The sequence below is a fragment of the Marmota monax genome, unplaced genomic scaffold, assembly GCF_021218885.2.
Source record: "Marmota monax isolate L192 unplaced genomic scaffold, Marmota_monax_Labrador192_F-V1.1 WCK01_AAM20220418_F8-fsc00008, whole genome shotgun sequence".
Classification (NCBI taxonomy): Eukaryota; Metazoa; Chordata; class Mammalia; order Rodentia; family Sciuridae; genus Marmota; species Marmota monax.
Genome location: NW_026694432.1, coordinates 21,107,829 through 21,122,136, shown reverse-complemented (window position 1 = coordinate 21,122,136; position 14,308 = coordinate 21,107,829). Strand labels below are relative to the sequence as shown.

The 14,308-nt window shown below is 49.4% G+C and overlaps 1 long non-coding RNA gene across 1 annotated transcript; it reads left to right on the top strand.

Moving 5' to 3' along the window:
* The first annotated feature begins 10,551 nt into the window (after positions 1-10,551).
* On the top strand, positions 10,552-13,793 carry LOC131423210 (uncharacterized). The gene is made up of 3 exons (XR_009224340.1): positions 10,552-10,686; positions 10,782-10,891; positions 11,305-13,793. It is a non-coding gene; the product is annotated as an uncharacterized LOC131423210 (long non-coding RNA).
* The last annotated feature ends 515 nt before the right edge of the window (positions 13,794-14,308 follow it).

Here is a 14,308-nt window from a genome sequence, read left to right as displayed (position 1 = left end):
ATTGCTGAGGCTGGCTTTGAACTCGCCATCCTCCTGCCTCAGCCCAGCCCGATGGCTATTTGTAAGGTAGGATTTCATGTACGAACCTTGGGGTCACCCAGCCTAAGGTGCCAGGCAGAAGACTGGAAGCAGCGGCCTCCGGCCCCAGGTCGAGTCTAGGAGGTCATGCCACACGTGGGGAAAGTGTGCCGGACTCCAGAAAGAGGGCAACCTGGGCCCAAGAAAGAACTAGCAGGTCAGTCACAAGGGCTGAGCGGCCAACCCCGGGAAAGGAAAGAGAGAGGAGGAGAAGAGGAACCAGAACAGGGCAAATTTGAGGATGGGGTCCCCCTCCAACCAGGCACTAATGGCTGGTTGTATGTGATCACTTAATGCGCCTGGCTCTGTGCCGAGCACCCTGAGGTGTCATTTCATTTCATCATCTCACTAACCCGCAATATAACCACCATATCCCCACTCCACGGGGGGGACACTCAAGCACAGAGAGGTATACCCACAGTGTAAGGTCACACAGTGAGTAAGAGGTGGCTCTGGAGCCCGAGCTCCTCATGTCTCTGCTTGATTGTGGCAAGGTGACACCGCCAGCCAGCCAGGGGTGGGAAGAAGACGAAGATTGAGAAGAGACCATCGCTTCCTCCCTGCTCACAGCCCTCAGAATTGTTCGGACACTGGCAGCACTGTGCCCCAGGAAGGTGGACTTCCCGCTGCCACCCAGGATAAGGCACAAAGACTGTAACCCTCACATGGTTAATTCCACTCTCTTTTGCCTAAGGAGGTAGTTAAGGCCAATGAGACCCAAGGAGAAGCCTGCTGGCTAAAATTAAATTGTTTCCTCCTTGATAACAATTAATAGGGCTGAGCATAGAGCTCAGTTGGTAGAGTGCTTGCCTTGCATGCACAACGCCCTGGGTTCAATCCCCAGCACCACAAACAAACAGATAAACAAACGGATAAAAATTAATATTCAAACAAGGTATGGTGGCACATACCTGTAATCCCAGTGGCTGGGGAGGCTGAGGCAGAAGGATTGTGAGTTCAAAACCAGCCTCAGCAAATTAGCATGGCTCTAAGCAACTCAGCAAGACCCTGTCTCTAAATAAAATATAAAAAGGGCTAGGGATGTGGCTCAGGGGTTAAACACCCCTGAGTTCAATCCCTAATACCCTCCTCCCAAAAAATGAAAGAAGAAAGCTCATTAATGCTTTTTTGCGGGGTGGGGGGAGTACCTGGGATTGAATTCAGGGGCCCTTGACCCCTGAACCACATCCCCAGCCCTATTTTGTCTTTTATTTAAAGATAGGGTCTGGCTGAATTGCTTAGCTCCTCACTTTTGCTGAGGCTGGCTTTGAACTCGTGATTCTCCTGCCTCAGCCTCCTGAGCCACTGAGATTTACAGGTGTGCACCACTGCACCGGGCTCATTAATGCCTTTGAACAGGGTCCTGGAGGGCGGGCAGCCATTTTGCAACCATGAGGTGTAAAGTCTGAGGAAGATGTCAACTCTCAGAGATGACAGAGGGGAACTATAAAAAGTCCCTGGATTGTTGATGCCACCATTTTACTGCCAATTTATCCAACTGGTAACTGCCCACCTCTTGACTAAGATGTGAGATAACAAAAGTCACGCAGTATCCGCCCTCATCCACGGATACTGCGTGACTTTTGTTATCTGCAAATATTCATGATTCCAATGCCTGTGTGCCAGCGAGCCTCAGACCCCTGATTTCAGGGCAGACTTCTTTTCTCCCCTTAAGTGCAGATTTGTTGGCCATTCCTACGGGATACTCCCTCAGCACCTAAAACTCACATCCCCCACATAGCACAGCACCTTCCCCAGCCTACCTCCTCCTTCCGCTTTTCTTGCGTCATTTCTCAGTGGGCAACACTACCAGCCACCCATCTGCACCTAGCAGGAAGCTGAGAGTCCCTTCAGGGTTCCCCACCCTCCGCTGCATGCCCAGCCAGTTTCCAGTTTCTGCCTGTGAGTTCCACTGTCCCTCAGACTTTGAAGACTAAGAGCAAAAACGGTCTCTATCCACCGGGGGTTCTTCAATGAGGGGATGGGTGAGAGTGCAGGGACAGAGCTAGGACCTTTGCCCCCGCCGGCCCTCCACCTTCTCCGGGCTCTTCCCGCTCCTCTCTTTCCTTTCCTGAGGTTGGCCACTTGGGCCCTTGTGACTGACTGACTGGCTGGTTCTCCCTCCTTCCTGAGGTCCTGCACACTTTTCCCATAAATAACCTGAGATTCGGAAGAGACTGAGCATTTGAGCAAGATTTTTTGAGGCGGTACAGACCACGCAGAGAAAGTTCGATAGACAGGGCTGGGAGGGATGGAGTCCATTCTCAAGGCTTGGGAAGGACAGGGCCACTCCCACCTTTGGGGTGATGGGTGAGAGGAAAGGAGGGAAGGGAGGTCAGAGCTGGGAGGTGCAAGGAAGGTGACTGAGGTCAACTCCTGGCTCAGCAGCAGGAGTGGGTGGTGGAGAAGGCTGGGACCCTCCAGCGTGGGACGCAGGAGGGAGAGCCCTGGGGAAGGTGGAGGCCCGGCAGGAGCAGAAGATCCTTGCTTTGACCCGGCAGATCTGTCATTTGCAAGGGGCCATTCACCTGCTCCTGTTGACTTTCTCCAGCCACACTTGGCAGCCCAGGTGCCGAGCAAATGGACAGTGGGATCGACTCCAGCCTGGGCACAGCAAGGCTGGCGCTGCTGAGAGTCCAGGGGTGAGGCAGGCAAGTGCCCGCGTGGGCCGCGCTGGGCATCAAAACATGTCTTGTCATTTAATCCTCACAACAGCCCTGTGGGGGAGGTATTATGATCTTTGTTCCCCTGTCCCACAGGAGGAAATGAGGTACAGAGAGTTAATTGGCTTGGCAGAAGTCACACAATCACAAGTGACAGAAAGAGGCTAGGGTTCACGTCCAAGATAGCCTGATTACTAAACCTGTGCTCCTCCACCAAAGTATTTATTGAGTGCTTATTATGTGCGGGGCATTGTGCTGGGTCCTGTCCATTCTTCCTGCTGTCCAGTCCTCCAAATAACTCAGGTTGGAATCATGATTTTCCCTGTTTTGCAGCTGAGTTACAGAGGTTCAGAGAGGGGAAGTCATTCAGCCGAGGTTCAACAGCAATGAGTGACAGAAAGAGCATCGGAACCAGAAAATTGTAAACCATTACCATTAACAATTATCAGAAATACTGTAAAGCTAGGGCAGGTGAAGTGACTAATATAGAGTATATCACTGTTGTGTCTGGCCCAGAACTCTTTTTTTTTGGTTGGGGGGATACCAGGAATTGAACTCAGAGGCACTCGACCAGTGAGCCACTATTCTTTTGTTTTGTTTTGTTTAGAGACAGAGTCTCACTGAGTTGTTTAGCACCTCAAATTTTGCTGAGGCTGGCTTTGAATTCATGATCTTCCTGTCTAAGCCTCCCAAGCCGCTGGGATGACAGGCATGCACCACTGTGCCCGGCCAGAACTCTTAATCACTACATTTTACTGTCTCCCTCTCTCTGCAAGTCTATTTAATAGAAACAGTTATTTTTACTGCTTGTTAATGAAGGTTTCAATCATATAAAGGAGAGAATAGTCTAATGCACTCATGTAACCCAAGCCAGCTTCAACTCTTCAACATTTCCCAATCTTATTTATCTATACCACAAAATAGTTCTGAAATATTTTAAAGCAAATGTTAGCCATTGAGTTTTTTTACATGTAAATACTATTTTTTTAATATTTATTTTTCAGTTTTCGGTGGACACAACATCTTTATTTTATTTTTATGTGGTGCTGAGGATCAAATCTAGCACCCTGTGCATGCCAGGCGAGCGTGCTACCGCTTGAGCCACATCCCCAGCCCTACATGTAAATACTTTAGTAAGCATTTAAAAAAATTTTTAGTTGTTGATGGATCTTATTTTATTCATTTATTTATGTGCGGTACTGAGACTAGAACCCAGTGCCTCACAAATATGAGGCAAACGTTCTCACTGAGCCCCAGCCCCAGCACTTCAGTTTGTATTTCTGATGATTTTTTTTACATTATCACCATGCCATTATCAAACTTAAGAAAAATAGCAACAATTTCTTTTTAAAAATTTTTAGTTACAGATGAACACCATACCTTTGTTTTATTTATTTTCATGTGGTGCTGATCGAACCCAGAGCCTCACTTGCTGGGCTCGCGCTCTACCATTGAGCCACAACCCCAGCCCCATTTTCTTGCTTTTTTTTCTTTTTTTTTTTTTTTGGTGTCAGGAATCGAACCCAGGGGTGCTTAGCCACTGAGCCACGTCCCCAGCACGTTTTATTTTATTTTTTTATTTTTTTAAAGAGAGAGTTAGAGAGTGAGAGAGAGATTTTCAATATTTATTTTCTAATTTTTGGCGGACACAACATCTTCGTTTGTTTGTGGTGCTGAGGATGGAACCCGGGCCGCACGCATGCCAGGCGAGCGCGCCACCAGTTGAGCCACATCCCCAGCACGTTTTAAATCTGAGACAGGGTCTCGCTAAATTGCTGAGGCTGACTTTGAACTTGCAATCCTCCTGATTCAACCTCGGGAGCTGCTGGGATTACCGGCATGTGCCACCTCACCCACCCAGCTGGAATAGGCTTGTTTAACCCATAAGTCTATGCTGTTTTTGATTGTCACTACAGAAGGGACTTTTCAGAAACCTGAGATTTTGAACCTCTTGGTTCAGGGGAAAGAACCCTGGCGTGGGGCCTGGACACCTGGACTCCAGCTCCCTGTCTGCGGGGACTGGCAGCGTGATGCCTATCAGCCACACCCACCTTCGGTGTCTTCAAAACTGCTAAATGGAACAACCACAGGAGATGATCCCCAAAGGTCCTTCCCTGTCCCTGGTGGCCGGTGTGGGGGTGGGGACTTGCCCAAGATGACGCAGCCCCAGGGGTGGTGATGCTGGAAAGGAAATAACTCACCGTCTTCCCTTTCGTACACACAAGGTTCCGGATTGTTTAGACGCTTCCCGGGGACATCACCGAGCAGATCTCTTTCACCTGCGCGTGTCTGCTCTCCCACGCCCCCTACCGCCCCTGGAGGCTGGTGTCCGCCTTGGCTCCGGATTTCCCCTTGCAGAGGGGTGGGGGTGGCACAGACACTGGTTTTCTTCGGGACCGAGATCTCTGCCAAGTGTTTTGATGCCACCTTCATTGAAGAATCTTCCGAAATCACAGGATCAAACCAATGGTCATTTGATCCAGTGGCTAAAGCCAGAGCAGCTGGCAGAGGCAGGTCCACGGGGTCTGGGGCATGATGCAGCCCCAAGTGCCAGGACAAAGTCCACCAGGCCCGGTCCATGTGCCACAGAAGAGAGCAGGGTGTCCCGGGACCTTGTCATTCAAGGCTTGGGCCAGGGGACGCAAAACTCCTCCCACTGTCCCCAGATCTGGTCAACATTGTGGACAGCTACAACGACTCTGGGAGAAAAGGAACACCCAGGGGACATGAGAGCCAGTAGGGTCTGGAGGGGGCTCCACATTGAGGGTCCTGAAATAGTGAAAGTGCTCTACAAACTGTGAGGTGTGGTGGCTCTTACCTATCTGAGCACACAGCAACGAGGAGGCCACCCAGGACTAACAGATCTGAGGCCAGGTGTCAGCTCTGTCACCAAGGGAAGGTTAACCTCTGTGTGTCAGTTTACTCATCTGTAAAAATGAGAGAAGGGCACAGATCTCTCTGGCCCTTTCTACCCCAAAAGTCTAGGTCTGGGTGACTATCCTTTGGGTGACCGTCCTCCCCTGCACTCTATCCTTTGCTGAAAACTGGTGTCACAGAGGCGGGACCATTTGCCCAGGTACATGCATATGCCCAACACAGTCAGGGAGTGATTGATGCTCACTGTCATCCCCTGGACATTTTCTGTGGATAACTCTGTGGCCTGTGGACTTTCTCTCTCTTTTTTTTTTTTCCTTCTTTTTTTTTTAAATTCCAGACTTTGTCTTGCTATGTTGCCCAGATTACCCTTGAACTCTTGAGTTCAAATGATCCTCTTGCTTCAGCCTCCCAAGTAGCCAGGACCACAGATATATGCCACCCTGCCTGCCATCTGTGGATTATCTACTGCTGCATAACAAATTACCCCCAAAACATGGCAGTTTAAATAAAAAATCAACATTTATTTAACCGAGCATGTTGGCAGACACCTATAATCCCAGCAACTTGGGATGTTGACAGCCACAGCCGAATCGGGATGGCACCTGGCATTGCCAGGAGTGGTTGAGAGGTGGTGGTTGAGAGTGCTTGAGAGCCATTAAGATGATGATAATTAAGTTAAGCTGTGTATAATTGCTGTGACTGGATGATGCTGGATTGGGGCAGGCTGTGTATTCAGATGTATATGGACCCCTGCTGTCCGGCAATAGGGCGGCTCCAGCTAGTTCTCACGGAGTTTCCCATTGAGTTTTCCGTTGAGTTCTCGCGGGGGTTCCGGGAGAGTTGGCACGGAGCCCGGTGGAGTGTGAGAGAGTTCCCGGGAAGCATGCGTGGAGTGCGAGTGAGAGTTCGGGCAATAAAGTAGTTCCTGTTTGAACCTACAAGTGCCTCGTGGCGGCTCGGTTATTTTGTGCCCAGCCAGGCTGCGGCATTGGGAGGCTGAGGCAGGAGGATCACAAGTTCCAGGCCAGCCTCAGCCACTTAGGCCCTAAGCAATTTAGCAAGGCCCTGTCTCAAAATAAAAATAAAAAGGTCTGGGGGATGTGGCTCAGTGGCAAAGCATCCTTGAGTTTAATCCCCAGTATCCAAAAAAAAAAAAAAATCAATTTATTATCCTATACAGTTTCTGTGGCTCAGGAGTTTAAAAGCAGCTAAGCTGGGTGGCTCGGGCTTGAGGTCTCTACAGAGGTTATTGGCAACATATTGGCTGGGGCTGTGGTGATTGGAACTGAGGATCTGCTTCCAAGATGGCGCACACACATGGTTAGCAAGTTGGTGGGAGGCCTCAGCCCATGTACTTCCCCCTACAGGGTTACTGGAGCATCCTCCTAACATGGCACCTGGCTTTTCTCAGAGCAAGGGATCCAAAAGAGCAAGACAGCTAGGTGCAGTGGAGCACACCTGTAATCCTAGCAGCTTGGGAGGCTGAGACAGGATAATCATGAGTTCAAAGCCAGCCTCAGAAACTGAGAGGCATTAAGCAACTCAGTGAGACCCTGTCTCTAAATAAAATACAAAATAGGGCTGGGAATGTGGCTCAGTGGTTGAATGTCCCTGAGTTCAATCCCTGGTACCAAAAAAAAAAAAAAGAGCAAGACTTTTATGATCCAGCCCAAAAGTCACCCACCATCATTTCAACTGGATTCTATTGGGATGGAAGACCCATCCTGACGCAATGCAAGAGGGGCCTCTACAAGGCCATAAATATGAGGAGGCATGGATTACGAGGACCTTTTTTATATATATTTATTTTTAGTTGTAGTTGGACACAATACCTTTATTTTATTTATTTTTATGTGGTGCTGAGGATCGAACCCAGGGCCTTGCACGTGCTAGGCGAACACTCCACCGCTGAGCCAAAACCCCAGCCCCACGAAGACCTTCTTTGAGGCTGGCAATCACAGTCTGTCCTAAGTGTTTTGTAGGTATGTATCGATATATTAGTTCCTTAACATTAACATTGCCCCTTTATAGAGAAGCAAACTGTGTCACAGAGCAATCAGGTAACTTTCCCAAAGCTAGACTTCAGGAAAGTCTGGAGCATTGTTCTGGACTAAATGCTCCAGAATTCCTACATGGAAGCCCTTTCCTCAGTGGGATGGTATCTGAAGAAGGGGCCTTTGGGCAGCAATTGGGATTAGCTGAGGTCAAGAAGATGGGACCCTGATCTTATGGGATTAGTGCCCCTTTCAAAAGGAATGTGCTCCTTCTCCCTCCTGCACCCACACCAAGGAGAGGCCCTGTGATCAGCACAAAGCAACAAAGCAAGATGGCAGCCTCCCACAAACCAAGACGGAGGCCTCCACATGGGGCCCAACTTGCTGGCACCCTGATCTTGGACTTCCCAGACTACAGAACTGAGAAATAAATTTCTACTGTTGAATTAATCTAATCTCTGGTGTTTTGTTAGGTCAGCTGGAGCAGACAGATACAAGCATTAAATCCAGTGGTTCAGAACTTGAACTCAGAGAGTAGGGCTGCCTAGCTGTTGTTCTTGGGTTTCCCCCATCTCTCTTGTCCCCACCCCTACTGGCCCTGGCTTCCCCTGCTTCCTGGTCCTGGGGCCAAGTGAAAGACTCTCTTCACTGAGGGGGGACTCTGACCTGGGCCCCTGAACGACACTGGAAAGACCCAGAAACTAGACTAGAGAAAGCATCCAAGGCAAATTCCCTCTCAAGGGCTCAGTGCTGACCTGGGTGTTCCTTTGTACCCCAGAGAGACCATCTTGGGGGGTCCAGCTGCTGCAGCTCTCCACCCCCACCAACTTGAACCTGGAGGTTGCCACACACACCCTCCGGGACTATCCAGATCATAAACAACGAGCAGGAGGAAAAACAGACTATATTTAAACCAGCAGTTGCTCCATAAACAAAGCTTAAAGACAAGTAACCGGCAGGGAGAAAGCATGAGAAACACGTGGAAAGACCAAGTGTCCATGTCCATGATCGTGCAGATTTTTAGACCCAGCGAGGGACACAGAAAGGCAATTCAGAAAAGAAAGCATTCCCCTGGCCCCCGAACAGAAACAAAACTCAAAGCTGCTTAGCTTCACTGGCTGGAAAAATCACATTAAAAGCACAATAAAATCTGATTTCTCTTCTATCAGATTGACAAAAATATTAAAAATGGAAAATAATCCAACCTTGGGGAGGGTGCAGGGATGTGGGCGCTGCACACCTCTCGAGCTCAGGTTAGGGTGCAATTTGATAAAGTCAAAATGTAAAACATTCCTATTTGAGACTTGGCAGATGTACTCTCAGGAATCTCGCCGTCAAACTAGAAATGACAGAGAGAGAGATGGATGCAGATACACAGATCTATTTACACACAAAGATGGTTTTTGCACTATTGTTTGTAATAGCAAAACATTGGAAGTGACCCAAATTTCCATCAATAGGACAGATAAATGGCTACGGGATCACATAGTGGAATACTGTACAGAATTAGAATAAACAAACATTGCCACATTATGAAACTCATAAACAGAATGTTGATCTTAGAGTATGATTCTGTTTACACAGTGTTCAAAAAAAAGGCAAACTCAGCCAAGCTGCTAGAAGTCACAGCAGTGGTAGCCCTGCATGGGGACAGGCAGGAAGCACCAGGGCTCTGGGAGTATGGCGAGGAGCAGTTTCTTGAGCCAGGTGTGGGTTATCCAGGAGCACTGATTTGTGAGAATGTCTTGAATCGTACATTTAACTATAGTTGAAGAAAAAGTTTACTAAATAATAAAACAAAAGCAAACCCCAGTAAGCTTCCCAACTGTCCATGCAGAAAAATACATACATACATTCATATAGATATACACATGTGAATATTCCCCCAGTTTAAAAAAGTTGCAAGAAGTGTCCACATTGAACACTAATAGAGAAAGCTGTCGAATGTCAGAAAGACAGATTGCTGGGCATGGATAGAAAAATAACAGGCCAATTATATGCAATCTGATCCTGTTCTATTTAAAAATTTTTATGTGTGGGTATGTAAATGTGGTAAAGACAGAAAAAAGTGGCTGGAAAGAAATCCCCAACTGTTCAAAGCCAGTACTCCCAAGGATCAGAACCCAAACAGCCCAGGCTCCTTAACCAAGCCCTTTCACGAGCCCCAGCAAGAAACTTGAGTTCCACTGGAGCCTGGCCCGGCCTCACCTCTGTCTGAGATGGACCCCAGCCAGGAGGCCAAGGGGCACTTTGGATCAGAGTTTCTGGAAGCACTGTGGCCCGAGGGCCCCTGGAGCAGGCAGGTCAAGGCCTGGGGCAGGGGGCGCACAGGACCCTGCAGGGAGGTGAAGACAGGAGAACTAGCCCTGCCTCCCAGAGCCCAGCTGGGAGTGCAGGGCCCTAACGGGGTGGGGAACCCCAATTAGCCATCAGAACCCTCAGGACAGCAACATTAAATCCTTGCCCAAGGTCACACAAGTAATAAATGGAACATCCAGGCCTTGAGCCCAAACCTGTCTGACCTGAGTTAGGGGCGCAGCACTGCCCTGGGGACCGAGGGGCTGAAGCTGGCATCAGGAGCAGGGAGCCCCGTGCAAACACTCAGAACCCAGGGCAGGAATCCCAGAGGCAGCATGGCCCTGTGCCTGCATCCACACTGCCATCTGGGGTCAGAGCTCAACCACTAAATCTGGCCCCAGGGGCTGCTCCGTTAACTCCGCACTAACACCTTGGGTTCCAGCTTCCAGCAGCCTGGAGGCCAGCCCTGTCCAAAATAGATGCCCTGAGGGACAGCCAGGTCAGTCTACTGTGCCTCTGCACCCGCCAGCCCTCGCCCCCAACTCCTGCTCCTCCCACCGGCCTCCCCTGCCCCAGCCCCAGCCCCTGGTTCTGGGTCACCTCCGCCCTAACAGCCTGCTCTTAGGGAGAAGCAGAGTTGGGGCAGCGGGACTGTGGGGGCTGGAGTAGCCTGGGTCCTGGGTTCAAGTCCCTGAAGTTCAGAGGAAGATATGGCCTGGCTGATTGTCTTCAGCAGCTCAGAACAAGATAATTTACTGATTCAACAAGCTGAAGAGGTGAGGATAGCATCAGTGGTTGGGCGCCTACTGTTTACCAGGTTTATTCAGTCCTTAAAACTGTGAGGGGGGGTAGCAGCATCTCCATTTTACAGATAAAGTAACTGAGGCTCCAGGGGAAGGTGACTTGCCCAAGCTCACCCACTGCCTGGAATCTGGATTTAAGGAAGACCCAAATTTCGAGGCTGGCCCTGCTACTTATTGGGTAAGTTACTTAACTCCTCTGAGTTTCAGTATCTATAGATACTAAATTAAGATCCAATTTATAAAATTATTGTAAGATCAAGGCATGATGGCATAAGCCTATGATCCCTCTGATTTGGGAGGCTGAGACAGGAGGATGGCAAGTCCGAGGCCAGCCTCAGCAACTTAGCAAGACTCTGTCTCAAAAGGTGAAAAGGGCTGGGTAGCTCAGTGATAGAGTGCCCCTGGGGTTCCATCACTAGTGCAAAAAAAAATACATATATATGTATTATATGTAATATATATGTGTTAAATATACTATATATAATATGCGTACATATATGTATGTATGTATGTATGTATGTATGTAGATACATGGTGAGGATTGAGAAAAATAATATTAAAACTCTCTCTTTTTTTTTTTTTTTGTGCCAGGGATTGAACCCAGGGCCTTGTGCATGCAAGGCAAGCACTCTTCCAACTGAGCTATATTCCCACCCCATGTTAAAATTCTTGCTGGTTGCAGTGGTACATGACTGTAATCCTAGCGGCTTGGGAGGCTGAGACAAGAGGATCATGAGTTCAAAGCCAGCTTCAGCAACTTAGTGAGGCCCTAAGCAATTCAGTTTGACTCTGCCTCTAAATAAAATATTTTTTAAAAAGGGCTGGGGATGTGGCTCAGTGGTTGAGAGGCCCTAGCTTCCATCCCAGGAACCAAAAAGACAAAGCAACCTCTTAACATAGTGTCTCTTACCAGGTCTTGGCTGATGTAATTATCTGCCCAAAGACAAGGTCCACTCCCCAAGAACAGTGGGGCCAGGGGAGGTGTGTAGCCTTCCCAGGTCAGCCCAGGGTATCTTCCTGGAAGAAGCGGCATCTCTGCCCCATTTTAACCTAAGACAGGAGCGCCCTGGTGCGTGTGGCTGTGGAGGGGGCTGGGGTGTGCTTGGAATGCGGTGGGACACCTAGAGCAGGAGACTGGCCTCCGCAGGGGTGGGTGTGAGGTCAGGTCAGGTCTAAACACGGGCAGGCCTCCAGACCTCGTTCCCAGAGGATGTCTCAACAGCTTGCCTGGGGACCTTGGATGATAAACAGGTTGTCACCCTCGAGCCCCAAGTGAACCTGATAAGTCCTGGCCAGGCCGAAAAGAGGAGAGGCTGGGCTATAAATACTCGGTGACTCAGGGCCGTGCTCTGCTGGTTCTGTTGCCCTGCGGAGGCCTCCACCCCGGGGAAGGTCTAGGCTACCCGCTGGGGCCCGGCTTGGGGTCCGTCTGAGAAGTGCTCACCCCTCTGCGCTTCCAGTCACCCAGGAAAGGAGGCCCCCTGGCTCTCCAGACCTGAGGCCAGGCGGCCTGGAGATTGGGCACAGGGTCTGGGTGCCAGAAGAAGGTGGGCTCTTTCAGTTTCATCCCTTAACCAGCCAAGTGACTTTTAAGTCAGCCAATTCACTCTTCTGGGCCTCAGTTTCCTGAATGGTAAAATGAAGATATCCTCCGAACTTCGATCACAGGGCTGTCACAAGGAGGATAGACAAGAATGCACAGGAGGCCCTTGGCCCAGGGACTCATGTGCAATAGACCCTGAGTTAATGATGGGAATTAGGCTGTAAATTAAACCGCCTCTTTAAAAGGTCTTTGGAGTGGGACAGGTGGGGGCTTTGGTTCCTTCAGAGAGCTAGTTAGGGAGCCAGTGGTTACCCCAGAACCTTACCCACCAGGGCACCATGCTGCCCTGACTGCCCCCCCCCCCAGGAAAGTCGTCAAGGAAAGGACAAAAGTGAGAGGATGAGGAAGGAGGAATTGGGGTACTTGGCAACAATCAGGTGTGACTGTAGAGGACTAGCAGAGATGGGCAAAGAGCCCTTTCTCAACTGTCTGAAGTGACTTCTGAACCCATGACCCTTCAAAACCCTTTTCTACCTGGCTTTGGAAGCCCTCTCTTTGCATCCTACCTCAGGGCCTTTGCACATATTGTGTGCTCTTGCCTTCTCAGCCAAGATTTACCTCTTCAAAGAAGCCTCTCTTAACCACTTTGTTTGGGTCCTGCCCATCCCCTCACTCCTGGACTCATGTCAGGGACTAGAAGGAAATTCTCCTTCAAAGATTAGCCTGACAGCCCCCTGGGAGACATCCTGCCTGGGAGGCATCCTGCAGCTACTTATCTCACCTGAGACATCCTGCGGCCACCTATCTTCCTGAAACCTATCTTCCTGAAACATCCTGCGGTTATCTCACCTTGTGCAGACATCCAGCAACTACCGATAAGAGAGCTTCCCCATCCCCAGCATATAAATACCCCTGTGTGAATAACAAAAGTTTGCAGCTTGATCAGAACTCTTGTCTTGCTGTCATCCTTCTGTGTCTCTTGTCCCTTCATTCCTCCCCATCTAGGTTCGCTGCCCACGTTGATGTGTCCTGCCGGACGGGACAGACTCAAGCATCTGTTTGGTTTTTTTCCTGATATTTATTTCAATCCATTATTGTTTTACTCAATTTCTTTATTCATCAACTGTCTTCCCCACACATGTGAGAAAGTATCCATTCCATGAGAGCAGGGATCAGATGGGCTGATCCACTGTTGTATCCACAGTGGAAGGCCACCTGTATTCAGTAGGAGCTTAGCATTTATTTGTGAGATAGGTTTCCCATGGAGTCCCCTCACATCCATCTCCTTCATTCCTCCTAGCTTTCCAAACCCTGACCAAGGCTGACTTCCTAGTGGGCCTCCTTTGGGAAGCCCGCTGCCCTTGTGATGTGAACAACCTATACAACTATACAGGGCAGCCCTGCTTCAACCACCACTGCTTACATGTGCCTGCCCTTAGGCAAGTCACCTCAGCTCCCTGGGCCCCAGTTCTCCCAGTTAATTCCACTCTTGGGACACTATCCAAAGGACATAATCTGAAAGCAGAGAAAAGCCCAAAATGCCCAAAAGTATATAATAAAGCATTACTTAAAAGAGATGAAAAAATTCAAAGCAATAGGAAGGTTAAATGTTACTAATAATGAGAGCTACTGTTGAACGACTGCTTGAACACGCCAGGCCGGGGGCAGGACAGAGGCGGAGGTGAAGAGGCCGGCTGCAGCCCTCAGTCCCACCACTTACTCCATGATCTTGGGCCAGTGACTGAACCTCGGCCAACCCCACTTTACTCATCTGCAAAATGGTCAGGGTGCAGTTTCCCACTGCATGGGCCCAGTGTTGCTCTGTGGACGTTTTCTTCCAGTTATAATCCTGGTACAAAAAGTGCACAAATAAGCGTGCAACTCAATAAACTTCACAGAATAAGCCTGGTGGTGTAACCTGCAAACAGGATGGTGTGGAGTGTGGCATGAGCCCACACCTGGACAATACCCAGGGCCGTGCCCGGCCCAGAGCAGGTGCCAGGATGGGTGGCTGCGGCTTCTGGCCATGGCTTGGGCCATTATTTTTGTTTA